This window comes from Nicotiana tabacum, chromosome 14 (genome assembly GCF_000715075.1).
Source record: "Nicotiana tabacum cultivar K326 chromosome 14, ASM71507v2, whole genome shotgun sequence".
Classification (NCBI taxonomy): Eukaryota; Viridiplantae; Streptophyta; class Magnoliopsida; order Solanales; family Solanaceae; genus Nicotiana; species Nicotiana tabacum.
Genome location: NC_134093.1, coordinates 113,352,882 through 113,353,197, shown reverse-complemented (window position 1 = coordinate 113,353,197; position 316 = coordinate 113,352,882). Strand labels below are relative to the sequence as shown.

General features: G+C 32.6%; 1 non-coding gene across 1 annotated transcript; it reads left to right on the top strand.

Annotated features, from left to right (window-relative positions):
* Positions 1 to 209: 209 nt before the first annotated feature.
* LOC142169282 (small nucleolar RNA R71) lies at positions 210 to 316 on the top strand. Its single transcript, XR_012698990.1, has one exon. It is a non-coding gene; the product is annotated as a small nucleolar RNA R71 (small nucleolar RNA).

The window sequence follows — 316 nt, the reverse complement described above, 5'->3', positions numbered from 1 at the left end:
TCAACTTGATTAATTCCTGCTACTTTCTTAACAATTATAATTCTGTCTGAGGGCCATTGCACAGCATTTTCTGAAATTTTATTGGGCAATTACATTGCTTCTGTAGTGGTTTTGCTCATTATGGATCCTCATAATGCTGCATCAATTACATTTCTAGCAGAGGGTTTAAGACCATGATAAAAATAATATATAAGATATCATGATCTTGGATACCATGGTGTGGGCATTTTCTTAACATTGCTTTTAATCGTTCCCATGCTTGGTATACAGATTCAGAATCTGTATGCATAAAATTATTGATTTCTTGCTTTATTTT